We start from the raw sequence: 12,614 nt of genomic DNA, 5'->3' as shown, positions 1-12,614 counted from the left end.
ATCTGCAAAGAGAGATAGTTTTACTTATTTCTTTTCAATCTTGATATTGAATCTTGCCTACCTTTTTCTTGTGTAATTGCCCTAGATAGACTTCCAAAACAATGAACAGAAGGGGTAAAAATAGACATTCTTGTTTTTTTCCTGATATTAAGGGGAAAGCATCCAGCTTTCACCATTATGATGTTACTTGTAGGTATTTTTGTAGATGTCTTTTATCAGGTTGAGGAAATATCCTTCTATTTCTATCTTATTCAGTGTGTGTGTGTGTGTGTGTGTGTGTGTGTGTGTATGTGTTTTAATCAAAAAAGGGCACAGGTTTTTTTCAAATGCTTTTTCTGTGGTTATTGAGATGATCATGTGGTTTTCGTTCATTATTCCTTTAACATGGTGCCCTCCATTGATTGACTTTTTCATGTGTTGAAGAAGTCTTGCATTCTGGGATAAGTCTTATTTGGTCATTGTATATCTTCCTTTTTTTTTTTTCCCCAGCAGTTATGTGCTGGAAGGGGAAGTACTTTCCTTTTTATATGTTGTAAAATCCCATTGAGATGGAACCTACATTTATCATGATATTCCCCCCTTAAATAAAGTCTACTTTAACAAGTGCCATAAATATTTTCTTCTTTAAACAGCTATGGTGCCTGTGACTTGGGTAGAGTCAGAGTCGTCATCATTGTACCCCAACCTCTCATCCAGGGCCTTACATGTGTTCCTTTGAACCCTTTGTCTTCAATCCCCAGGGACCGGTCAGGAATCCATTGGTGAGTCAGATTCCTGAACCATTGCTCTAGATGACAGTTTACTGAAGCTAAGGACAGATTTTGATTCTTAAGATTCTGAGTATACTAAAAAATCTGGATTAGAGTCTCAGAATAACAGAAGCTGAATTTGAGGCCCAAGTTTCTTTGTTTGCAAGAAGTTGGGCTATAAGCAGCTGTTTATAAGAAAGTAGGTTAGTCCCAGGTAAAAGGAGGTGGGTTAGAGCCCTAGACTTCTTTGTTTGAAAGATACCTGCTGGACTAGCAGTCTTTCTTCCTAGCTCTCTCTGTCTGGAGGGAGGATTGATCCCTGACTTCCTGGGTTGGTAGTTTTTCTTCCTGGCTCTCAGTCTTGAGTGGGAAATTTTTCTTGGCTCTTTGTGAGGCCTCTCCATTCTCTCTATTTTATCCTGTCTCTCTCATGGAAAATTCTCAGTTGGCTGAAACTCCCTTCTTGAACTCCTACTGACTATATGCTCTACCAATCTGTCCACCTCCTTCCTGTTGGCATAAATTTGCAGAGAATAATTTGGAACTTCATTGTCCTCTTTGGGAAACTTATGATCTCCCCAAACTGGCTTCTGTAAGGCCTCTCCCTTCCCATTCCTCCTTTGTTCTTTAACCACTTTTGATCTTCCCTTCAGCGACCTTGAAGCCTTTGATATATCCCCCTTTTAACTCTACCACCTTCATCCCTCTGTTCATTCTGCCAGGCTTTTCATTTCCCACTTCAACCTCTCAGCTCCCAACAGTCACTTGAACTATAGATCCCTTGGCCTCCATTGGGGGCTCTCCTTAAGAGACTGAGGGATCCCTGAGGGATCCCCAAAAGCAATGATTAGAGGCTGAAAACAGAAAAAAAAACTTTGGAAACAGACTGGATGTTTTGTCCACTCAGGTGAGTGTTGGATACACACAAACAGCTTCATAATAATTCACCAAAATTTTAGCCCACAACTTCCCTAAGATGACAAAGAATGTCTTAAAAATTTCTGCTACAAATGTTGGTGAACAGATATCCTTAATTTGTCCTATTTGCCAGAAACGTGATTTGGATAAAAATATAAAGTAGAAGAAAGGTGAGAGGCAATTATTTTATATAAACCAGAGAGTTTTGTATTACTAACTTATGGCTAAACTTTGAAAATGAAAGCACTAAGATCTCTACAGTCTGTATATTTCTGTATGTGTATATGCATGTATGTTATGTTTATGTGATATTTTTCTACTCCCAAATGGTATTATCAAATTAATTTATGGAATTTCTTAGAGGAATTCTATGCTAATTGACTTAGAGATAAATGAGTGCTTATATAAATTAAATATTCCTAAAACTCACAGAAATTTAGAAACTCAAATGTCTTTCAAGTTCATGTGACTTGGGTAAGTCTTTGGTAAATAAGATTAGTTTAATATTGTTAGTTTAGTAAAAACAGCTGTGTTCTGGGTAATCAGCATTAAGTATAATAGAAACATACATTTATATTCTACTTGGGTTTAATAGTCATATAAGGTTAAAATAGTTAAGGGGGAAATAACTTGAGATGATGACTAACTTTGCTTAATGTTACAATAAGTCTACCTGAAAAATAGTTTCTTTTTGGTAACTTGAAACCTTAAGTTATACTAAGTTAAATGATGCATATTCATTGAATATCTAGATTATTTCCAAATAAGATAAAATACTGAAACAATTACTGAGCATAAGTTTAAGTTTATATATTTTTGGCATCTTGCTTTTATACAGTATAAAGAGACTAAATATATTTGAGTCTGTTAATTTTTGTCACATTGAAAAATTATACTATGAGGAAGCATATGCCTCTAAAATTGTGAAATGGTATATTCACCACATTTGCAAGCTTGCTACAGAATGCTGCCATGTAACAAAGACATTTCACAATTATCTACCTCCTAATTTTCTCTATAAAAGAAAGCTTACTAATGGTTAAACATTACAATTAATATGTGAAAATAATTAGGAAAACAATTCTTCATCAAAAGTTTTCAGGGAAAATAGGATATATCTTTGACAGGAAATATACGAGTATGAAGGATGTGTTTTTGTTAAGGGAAAAAGAGAGTAATTTTATCCTAAAGTTAGATGACTAGTTGTTCCAGAATGAGGAATAAGAAAAATATAGAGCAAAAACTAAAGGATATAGGAAGTTGCAGAAGGCTTGTGGAAAATGAAATTTATGTGTAGTCAAGCTGGCTAAGATTTGAATTCCTTTGTTTACACATTTAAAAATATGAGCCTTAACATCAAAAGTACACTAATGCAAAGCTAGAATATGGCTTTCTTTCTGTTAAAAAGACAAATTTTGGGTGGGGGGGATTATTGGTTTGCTCTTAATAAGAGATTGTGAAAGGCTTTTCTTTAACTTTTGCATAATCTGCTTGGGAAACCAATGTTTTGTGTCTTTTCTGAATAATTTCCTCTGTTTTATGTTGTCTTTATCATGTCTTTGATTACTTAAGAGTCTTCACAATATTAAAAGAGCTAAGGGTTTTGTTTACAACTATGTAAGCTTCTGTATTTGCCTTTAAAATCTTTTATTGTCACTTTGGTTAAACGGATAACTGTTGTTTCATGGTGGCCTGTGATCCTACTTACTCGTCTATTTAAACCTTTTGACATTTTTGACAATCTCTAACAATCGGATGCTTTATGAGGTCTTTTTGACCTTAAACTGACTGAGACATCACAGATGGCCCCTGGAAAATATCCAAGAGAATTTTTCTTTCATTTTGCAAAGGAATCTGGTAAAAATAATTTAGATTATTTGATATGTTAAGCTGCATGGAAATGTGTCAAATAAGAAGTGATGCTTAATCTTCCCTAGGTTACATTTGTATAGGTAAAATGCTATTTTCAAGAAATCATATAAAATTTCTAGAAATTTTGTATGTCCTGGTATAAAGTGATCAGTTATAATTTGAGTTATTATTTTAAACTTTGTATGTCACAAAATAACCAAGCTTTCTTATTAAATGAACTATCATCAGATCTTTAACCTGGATTTATATTATGTTTTTCTTTTTAAATTCCTGTACCAGTACAGCACTATTCGTTACTGTAACTTTATATTAATTTTTGATATCTAGAAGAATAAGAGTTGCTCATTTGACTTTCCTTAGAGCTGTCCTGTCCATTCTAGGTCCTTTTTCCTTGGCTTTTTATGTATGTTTTAATAAAGCATATTCTGTTGTGCATGCATTCATATTTACCTACACACACACATCCAACCTTTTGAAATTTTGTCGAGTTTTGCATCTAATATATAGAATTATATGAGGAGAACTGGAATTTTCTAATCTATGCAAATGTTTTATTTCTCAGTTTATTTTTCCTTTTATTTAGTTTCAATAATATTTTCTAGTTTTTTGTATAGATGAGATCCACATATCTTTACAGTTACATACACCTTTCCAATACTTGGTATTTTCAGTTCATAAAATTTCAACCCATCTGATGATGCCTAGTGCTATCTAATTGTTTTAATTTTTTTCCTTATGTCAAACAAATTAGAGCACATTTTCATAAATTTATTGGTCATAAAGATATCCCCTTTTCTGAAGTCTTATTCAAAACTTTTCCCCAATGGTTATATTGGATTATCTTTTTCTAAGGAATTTATACACCATGGAATACTATGCAGCCATAAAAAATGATGAGTTCATGTCCTTTATAGGGACACGGATGAAGCTGGAAACCATCATTCTCAGCAAACTATCGCAAGGACAAAAAACCAAACACCGCATGTTCTCACTCATAGAGGGGAATTGAACAATGAGAACACATGGACACAGGAAGGGGAACATCACACACTGGGGACTGTTGTGGGGTTGGGGGAGGGGGGAGGGATAGCATTAGGAAATATACCTAATGCTAAATGATGAGTTAATGGGTGCAGCACACCAACATGGCACATGTATACATATGTAACAAATCCACACATTGTGCACATGTACCCTAAAACTTAAAGTATAATAAAAAAAAGTCTACTTAACAGTCGTTTGTTAATTACATACATTATAACTATACCCTCTGAATGTGTGGCTTGAATAGTGATTTGGATGTAAGAGCTTTTATATTCATTGTAGTTTAATTCATCAACCTATCTCTTCAGGGTTAGTGCTTTGATTTTGTTCTATATAAGACATATTTGCATGAACTTCATGAACTTATTTTTCTATATTCTCTTTTAGAAGGTTTACTGTTACACTTATTATTTAGATATATTCTCTACATAATAAACTATATGGAATTTATTTTAGTGTATTGAGTGAAGTTGAGTATTTTTTGCCTTTTATATGAATCTTGAATTTACCTATCAGCATTTTTAAACTATCTTTTCTTCACTTTATTTTAAAATTCAATCAGTCACTGTATATTTGTGAATTACCTTCTGGTCTCTCTCTTCTTTTCATCGTCTAATTGTAAATCCTCATCACAAGCCATACTGTTTCACTGGTGCAATTTTATTGTATTTTATTTTTAAAATTTATCTTTAAAGTTTTGTATATTTAAGGTAAACAATGTAATGTTTTGATATACACAGTGAAGTTGTTACCACAATCCAACTAATTAGCATAACATTCTCTTTACATAGTTACTATTTTTTGTGGTGAGAATACTTAAAATCCACTCTCTTAGCAAATTTTAAGTATACAATACAGTATCATTAATCATAATGAACTAGCTGTGTATCTCTAGAATTTATTCATCCTACATGATTGAAATTTTATACACTAAAAATAAATAGATATATTTTTATTTCAATAATTTTGGGGGTAAAAGTGGTTTTTGGTTATATGGGTGAATTGTAGAGTGGAGAAGTCTGAGATTTTAGTGCACCTGTCACCCGAGCAGTGTACATTGTATCCAATATGTAGGTTTTTATTCCTCACCTTCCTTCCACTCTCCTCCATTCTGAGTTTCCAATATCCATTATGCCACTCTGTATGCCTTTGCATACAGATAGTTTAGCTTCCAGTTATAAGTGAGAACATACGGTATTTTGTTTTCCATTCCTGAGTTACTTCACTTAGAATAATGGCTTCCAGCTCCATCCAAGTTGCTAGTTGCTGCAAAAGACACTATTTCATTCTCTTTTATGGCTGAGTAGTATTCCATGGTGTACATATACCACCTTTTCTTTATTCACTCATTCGTTGATGGGCACTTATATTGGTTCCATATCTTTGCAATGTTGAATTCTGCTATGATAAACATAAACACGTATGTGTCTTTTTGATATAATGACTTATTTTCGTTTAGGTAGATAGCCAGTAGTGGGATTGCTGGATCAAACAGTAGATCTACTTTTTGTTCTTTGAGAACTCTCCGTATTGTTTTCCATAGAAGTTGTACTAATTTACATTCCCATCAGCAGTGTGTAAGCATCCCCTTTTCACCACCTCTACACCAACATCTACTGTTTTTTTGACTTTTTAATAATGGCCATTTTGGCTGGGTTAAGATGGTGTCTCATTGTAGTTTTAATTTGCATTTCCCTGATGATTAGCAATGTTGAGTATTTTTTTCATATATTTATTGGCCATTTGTATATCTTCTTTTGAGAAGTGTCTATTCATGTCATGTGTCCTCTTTTTGATGAGATTTTTTTTTTTTTCTGGCTGATTTGTTTGAGTTCCTTGTCTTGTTCCAGGTCTTCGTGGGAATGCTTTCAACTTTTCCCCGTTCAGTATGATGCTGACTGTGGATTTGTCATATATGGCTTTTATTATTTTGATGTATGTTCTTTCTATGTCTAGTTTGTTGAGGGTTTCTACCATAAAGGGGCAATGGATTTGATGGAATGCTTTTTCTGTGTCCGTTGAGATGATCATGTGATTTTTGTTTTAAATTCTGCCTATTTATAAATTCTGCCACATTTATTAATTTGCATATGTGGAATCATCCCTGCATCCCTGGGATGAAACCTGCTTGATCATGATGAATTATCTTTTTGACGAGCTGTTGGATTTGGGTTGCTATTATTTTGTTGAGGACTTTTGCATCTGTGTTCATCAGGAATATTGGTCTGTAGTTTTCTTTTTTTGTTGATATGTCCTCTTCATGCTTTGGTATCAGGGCATACTGGTTTCACAGAATGAGTTAGGGAGGATTGCCTCTTTCTCAACCTTTTGGAATAGTTTCAGTAAGATTGGTGTCAATTTTTCTTTGAAGGTCTGGTAGACTTTGGCTGTGAATCTGTCTGGCTGTGGGCTTTTTTGTAGTTGTTGCTGGCAACTTTTAAATTACTAATTCAGTCTAATTGCTTGTTTGTTATTGGTTTGTTCAGGATTTCTATTTCTTCCTGATTCAAGTTAGGAGGGTTGTATGCTTCTAGAAATTTATTCATTTCCTCTAGATTTTCTAGTTGTGTACATAGAGGTGTTATAGTAATCTTGAATTATCTTTTGTATTTCTGTGTTATTGGTTGTAATGTCTCAATTTTCATGTCTGAGCTTATTTGAATCTTCTCTCTTTTCTTGGTTAATCTAGCTAATGGTTTTTCAATTGTGTTTGTCTTGTCAAAGAAACAACTTTTTGTTTCATTGATCTTTTTTGTATTTGTTTCAATTTCATTTAGTTCTGTTCTGATCTTTATTATTTCTTTTCTTCTGCTAGTTTTGGGTTTGGTTTGTCTTTGTTTCTTTAGTTTCTTGCAGTGTGATGTTAGGTTGTCAACTTGTGATCTTTTGAACTTTTTAATGTAGGCATTTAGAATTGTAAACTTTCCTCTTAGCACTGCTTTTGCTATATGCCAGAGGTTTTGATAACTTGTGCAACTACTATCATTCATTTTGAAGAATTTTTCAATTTTCATCTTGATTTCATTGTTAACCTCAAAATCATTCAGGAGCAAATTATTTAATTTCCATGTATTTGTATAGTTTTGAGAGTTCTTTTTGGAGTTTATTTTTAGTTTAATTCCACTGTGGTCTGAGAAAACACTTGATATGATTTCAGTTTTTAAAAATATATTGACTTGTTTTATCTCTTTTTATATGGTCTATCTTGGAGAATATTTCATGCACTGAGGAGAAGAATGTATATTCTGCAGTTCTTGAGTAGAATGTTCTGTAAATATTTGTCAGGTCCATTTTTTCTAGAGTGCAGTTTAAGTCCAGTGTTTCTTTGTTGACTTTCTGCCTCAATGGTCTATCTAGTGCTGTCAGTAGAGAGTTGAAGTCCCCAACTACTATTGTGCTGCTGTCTATTTCTTTTATTAGGTTTAGTAGTAATTGTTTTATGAATCTAGGAGCTCCAGAGTTAGGTGCAATATATTGAGGATTGTAATGTTTTCTTGTTGGATTGATCCTTTTACCATTATATAATGACTTTTTTTTGGGTTTTTATGTTTTTACTGTTGTTGCTTTAAAACCTGTTTTATCTGATATAAGAATAGCTACTCCTGCTTGCTTTCGGTTTCCATTTGTGTGGAATATAGTTTTCCACCCCTTTACCTCAAGTCTATAAGAATCCTTATGGGCTGGGTGTGGTGGCTCACGCCTGTAATCCCAGTACTTTGGGAGGCCAAGGCAGGCAGACCACAAGGTCAGGAGATTGAGACCATCCTGACTAACATAGAGAAAACCCGTCTCTACTAAAAAAAAAATACAAAAAATTAGCCGGGCGTGGTGGTGGGTGCCTGTAGTCCCAGCTACTCGGGAGGCTGATGCAGGAGAATGGCAGGAACCCAGGAGGCAGAGCTTGCAGTGAGCTGAGATCATGCCACTGCACTCCAGCCTGGGTGACAGAGCGAGACTCTGTCTCAAAAAAAACAAAAACAAAAACAAAAAAATCAATGCTTATATTTTAGGTGAATCTCTTGAAAACAGAAGATATTTGGTTTGTGATTTTTTAATACGTTCTGCCAATTTGTATCTTTTAAGTGGAGCATTTAGACCATTTACATTCAGTTACATTCATATACATATTTAACGTTGAGACATGAAGTAGTAGTTTCAGTCATCATATTGATTGTTACCTTGATACTTTGCTATCTTCATTGCATTATTGTTTTATAGGCTCTGTGAGTTTTATGTTTCAAGTGGTTCTATTCTGGTGCATATCCATCTTTTGTTTCAGGATTGGGAACTCCTTTTAGCATTTCTTGTAGGACTGGTCTGGTAGTGACAAACTCCCTCAGCATTTGCTTGTCTGAAAAAGACTATTTCTCTCCATTTATAAAACTTAGTTTTGCTTGATACAGAATTCTTTGCTAACAGTTATATCATTTAAGGAGGCTAGAGATAGGACCCTAATCCTTTCTGGTTTGTAAGGATTCTGCTGAGAAGTCTGCTGTTAGTTTGATATGTTTTCCTTTATGGGTTATCTGATGCTTTTGTCTCACTGCTCTTAGAATATCTTCCTTCACATTGACTTTAGATGGCCTGATGACTATATGTCTTGGTAATGTCTTTTTGTCATGAATCCCACGGGTGTTCTTTGAGCTTCTTATATTTGTATGTCTAAATCTTTAGCAAGGCCAGGGAAGTTTTCCTCAATTATTCTCTCAAATAAGTTTTTGAAACTTTTTGCTTTTTCTGCTCCCTCAGGAGCACAAATGATTCTTAGGTTTGGCTGTTTTACATAATCCCATATTTCTTGGAGCTCTTGTTCATTTCTTTATATTTTTTTTCTTTATTTTTTTCTGATTGAGTTAATTCAAAAGGCTTGTCTTTGAGTTCCAAAATTCTTCTTGGTCTAGTCTATTGTTAAAACTTTCCATTGCACTTTGTAATTCCCTAAATGTGTCTTTCATTTCCAGAAGTTCTGATTTGTTTTTCTTTAAGATATCTATCTCTTTAGAAAATTTTTCATTATTATCCTGAATTGTTTTTTAAATTTCTTTATGTTGGGTTTCACCTTTCTCTTGTAACTCGAGTGGCTTCATAATCAACATTTTGAATTCTTTATCTGGCATCTCAAAGATTTCATATTGGTTTGGATTCATTGCTGGAGAGGTAATGTGATCTTCTGGATGGGTTATAGAACACTGTTTTGTCATATTGCCAGAATTATTTTTCTAGTTCCTTCTCACTTGGGTGGACTATTTCTCCTAATTATTTTTAAATTTATTTTTAATTTTAGTATGTTTTCTTAAATTTTTTTCTCATTGAGGATGTGACCTTATCATTATAGTTTATTAGAACTTAATTTGGCTCTGGGTGCTTTCAGATATGAAGACTCTGTAGGAATTCCTTGGTTATAGAGAGTCTTTGTATAGTGGCTTACTCAGCTACTGGTTGTAATACAATATGCTTGGTGTGTGAGCAAGTGGGATTGGAATGGTGGGGGTGTCTTGAAGCTTATCTCATTCTCCAGTGGCATGCACTTATTTATTTATTAATTTTCTCCCTCAGTATTTTATTTACTGGATTGAACAGTTCAGGCTTCTGGCCAGTATGGGAGGTGACCATGGGTATCAACTGGCAGTGACTAAAGCAGGTGGGTAAATGCGACATCCAATTGTGGACAGAGATCCCAGCCTTGACAGAGGCAGCTGGGGGAGGTCTCAGTGAAATGCACTGAGGTCTTTTCATGGGGGTAGGGAGGGAGCAACCTCATCCTCCTGTCAAGTCGCAGGAAAATGATTTGCCTCCCAGTCACACTGCTGACCAGTGTTTCAGCTATTTAGATCAGACAGGTACCTCTTTTCTTCTTCAGGAATGCTGATGTTCCATGTAGAAAGGGATTGTGACTACTCCTTGTGGAAGCCTGAACCTGGAGGGCACTCTTTGTGTAGGGATGTAGTCACCCTGAAGTGTTCCAGAAAGGCTGTGTACAGGTGCACCCATGCTCAGCTCCCATAGGAGAAGCTCCAACTGTGTCACCTGTGGTGGGCAAACACTCCTTGAGCACCAGGGCTGCCTGACTGTTGTGGCAGAGCTGCAGACTTTCTGTGCTAAGCCCTGCACTGCACCTGTGCCTTTGCTTAGAGTCGCTTTTCACAAGCAGAAAGTTCTGGGACTCAAGGCCTGCTGTCTGGATTCTTTCGTCCCACCTGGTATTCCCTTGATGTGGTGAATTCCCCCTGCCCCTAGAAGTAAGAGTCCCTGAGGGTCAGACTACTGTGAATGCTACTGCTCCTCTGGCTCTTGCTGCCCAGTGGGGTTGCCACACTCCAGGCTGGTGCTAAGGAATGTCTGCAAGGAATCCAGTGATGTGATATGTCCTCAAGTCTTCCAGAAGCAGGTACCAGGACCAGTTCTGATGGTGATGGCACAAGAGTGATGTAAAGTCTGTGAAATTCCTTGGTTATAGATAGCCTTAGTGTGTTGGCTTTCTCAAATACCAGCTGCAGTAGTAATAAACTGGTCATGTGCACAGACTCAGGACCTCCTGCTCAGCCAGAGTGATGCAGACAATGGTGATAGCTGATGATATGAATAAGTTTCCTCCCAGAATGCTGTATTATTCTGCCTGCAGATGCTGTAATGGACTGTGTCAGTTGGCCTATAGCCAGGAGGTGGCACTTGCAAAAGAGCTCAGCTGTGGTGGTAGCAGTGGGATTGGTGTTTTCCTTATATTACCCAAGGGAGGTACTCTAGTGCCTCAGGCAATGAGCGGGGTCGTAAAGTTTCCACAAGTTTCTGTCCTTTGCATTAAGCTACCAGGGCAGGTGGAGGGGAAAAGCCAGGTTATGGCTGGGTCAGGCAAGTCCCACACTCTGGCTATCCATACGTGGGTATAAGCAGTGACTCCAGTGGGGATTGGAGGGCAGTTCTCTGGCTGCTGGCATAATGTTCCAGGGAGGAGCACAGCTGCCTCTGCCACACAAAAGAATCCACATGGGGAGTGGGGAGTAGCAGGTGGCAGTAAACCCCACCCAGCTCCCACGCATTTGGCAAAGCAGGCCTCATACGTGCAGTATTCCGCTAGTAGCAGCTAGCAAGCTTCCAGGTAGTCTGTGCTCAGAACTCAAAACTGCCCCATGCCATAAACCCTCCCCAGGGATGAAACTGTATAATTTGACCAGTAGCTCCCCTTTTCTCTCACTCCTGTGTCCCTGATATCCACCATTCTACTCTCTGCCTCTATGAGTTCAATTATTTTTAAGCTTCCACATGTAAGTGAGATCATGTAATATTTGTCTTTCTGTGCCTGGTTTATTTCACTAAGCGTAATGTCCTCCAGGTTCATCCATGTTGCCATAAAATGGAAGGGCTTCCTTCTTTTTTTAGCCTAAATAATACATACATATATATATGTATATATATAGTTATCTATACATATATATAGTTATCTATCTGTCTCAGAATTTCTTTATTCATTTATTAACCGACGCTTAGATTGTTTTTCATATCATGGCTATTGTAGACCGATGCTGCAATCAACACATGAAGGGGCACAGATATCTCTATAAGATGCTGATTTCCTTTGAATATATACATAGATGTATTGCTGGGTCATATGGTAGTTATTTTTTTAAGTTTTTGAGAAACCTCCATACAGTTTTCCATAATGGTTGTACCAATTTTCATTCCTACAAACAGTATACAAATGTTCCTTTTCCTCCACATCCTCACCAACCCTGCTGTACTTTGTCTCTTCAATAATAGCCATTCCACTAGGTGGGAGGTGATATCACATTGTGGTTTTGATTTGCATTTTTCTGAAATGAATGATGTTGAACACCTTTTCAAATCCTTGTTGGCTATGTGTATGTGTTCTTTGGAAAAATGTCTATTCAGGTCCTTTGTCTACTTTTTAATTAGCTTACTATTAGTATTTTTAGTTGTTGATTTTGAATATTAACCCTTTATCAGATATATGATTTACAAGTCCTTAAGTTTCATTTCATTTTGTCGATTGTTTCCTTTGCTGTGCAGAAGCTT

General features: G+C 36.0%; 1 protein-coding gene across 1 annotated transcript in view; it reads left to right on the top strand.

Annotated features, from left to right (window-relative positions):
- The first annotated feature begins 1,233 nt into the window (after positions 1 to 1,233).
- The window catches only part of MUCL1 (mucin like 1), a 33,274-nt gene continuing 21,893 nt past the window's right edge, over positions 1,234 to 12,614 (top strand). The window contains exon 1 of the mRNA XM_055095570.2: positions 1,234 to 1,656. The gene's annotated coding sequence lies outside the window, so the exon portion shown is untranslated. The remainder of the gene's footprint in view (positions 1,657 to 12,614) is intronic.

The sequence above is a fragment of the Pan paniscus genome, chromosome 10 (assembly GCF_029289425.2).
Source record: "Pan paniscus chromosome 10, NHGRI_mPanPan1-v2.0_pri, whole genome shotgun sequence".
NCBI lineage: Eukaryota > Metazoa > Chordata > Mammalia > Primates > Hominidae > Pan > Pan paniscus.
The sequence above is the reverse complement of the archived record's forward strand: the minus strand, read 5'-3'. Positions and strand labels throughout refer to the sequence as shown.